This window comes from Cebus imitator, unplaced genomic scaffold, assembly GCF_001604975.1.
Source record: "Cebus imitator isolate Cc_AM_T3 unplaced genomic scaffold, Cebus_imitator-1.0 Scaffold358, whole genome shotgun sequence".
Lineage (NCBI taxonomy): Eukaryota > Metazoa > Chordata > Mammalia > Primates > Cebidae > Cebus > Cebus imitator.
In genome coordinates, this window is record NW_016107673.1 from 354,317 (window position 1) to 356,084 (window position 1,768).

The following is a 1,768-nucleotide window of genomic DNA, read 5'->3' on the forward strand; positions in this document are numbered from 1 at the left end:
TTACAGGCATGCACCACCACACCTGGCTAATTTTGTATTTTTAGGAGAGATGGGGTTTCTCCATGTTGGTCAGGCAGGTCTTGAACCCTCAACCTCAGGTGATTCACCCGCCTTGGCCTCCCAAAGTGCTGGGATTACAGGTGTGAGCCACCACACCCAGTCTCCTATTGTTTGTTTGGTCTACTTTGTTAAAGATCAGATGGCTGTAAGTGTGCAGCTATATTTCTGGGCTCTCTATTTTGTTCCATTTGTCTATGTGTCTGTTTTTGTACCAGTACCATGGTGTTTTGGTTACTGTTGCCTTGTAGTATAGTTTGAACTTGGGTAATGTGATGCCTCCAGCTTTGTTCTTTTTGTTTAGGATTCCTTTGGCTATTCAGACTCTTTTTTTGTTTCACATGAATAGTTTTTTCTAATTCTGTGAAAAAATGTTATTGGTAATTTGATAGGAATCAAATCTACACATTGCTTTGGGCAGTATAGCCATTTTAATGATATTGATTCTTCTAATCCATGAGCATAGAATGTTTTTTCATTTGTTTGTTTCATCTATTATTTCTTTTAGCAGTGTTTTGTAGTTCTCCTTGGAAAGATCTTTCACCTCCTTGGTTAAATGTATTTCTATTCTTGATTTGGCTCTCAGCTTAAACAATGTCAGTATATAAAATTGCTACCGATTTTTGTACATTGATTTGGTATCCTGATACTTTACTGAAGTCAAGGATTTCTTAAAGAAGACACAAAAGTGCAAACTATAGAAGACTGACAAATTTAGCATATTAAAACCATCTCTTTCATTCATTGAAATACATCTTTTAAAAAGTGTGACACTACAAACTGGAAGAATTACTTTTTTTTTTCTTTTGAGACAGAGTGTCACTCTGTTGCCCAGGCTGGAGTGCAGTCATGCTATCTTGGCTCACTGTAACCTCCACCTCCCCAGTTGAAGCAATTCTCCTGCCTCAGTCTCCCTAGTAGCTGGGACTATAGGCGCCCGCCACCACACCAAGCTAATTTTTCTATTTTTAGTAGAGATGGGATTTTATCATATTGGTCAGGCTGGTCTCAAACTCCTGGCCTTAGGCGATCCATCCACCTCCACCTCCCAAATTGCTGGGATTACAGGCATGAGCTACCTCGCCTGCGCAAGAATTACTTTCAATAGGCATAACTGAAAAAGGATTAGTATAAATAATATATAAGAGGGTGGGTACAGTGGCTTGTGCCTGTAATCCCAGCACTTTGGATGGCCCAGTCAGGCAGGTCACATGTGATCAGGAGTTTGAGACCAGCCTGGTCAACCTGGTGAAACCTGGTCTCTATTAAAAATACAAAAATTAGCTGGGCATGGTGACACGCCTGTAATCCCAGCTACTCAGGAGGCTGAGGCAGGAGAATCTCCTGAACTTGAAAGGCAGAGGTTGCAGTGAGCCGAGATCGCACAATTGTACTCCAGTGTGGATGCTCTGTCTCAAAAAATAATAATAATATATAAGGAACTCCTACAATTAATAAGAAAAAGACAACCCAACTGAAAACTGGGTTAACAACATGAATAGGCATTTCATAGAATAGGAAACACATATGGCCAGTAAAAATATGAAGAGATATTCAATTTTAACGGTAATCAGGAAAATAACAATCAACTCTAATGTCATATCACTTTATGCCCCTTTTACTGGTAAAATTAAAGCAATACACTGGCAGGCTGGGTGTGGTGGCTCATGCATGTAATCCCAGCACTTTGGGAGGCCGAGGTGGGTGGATC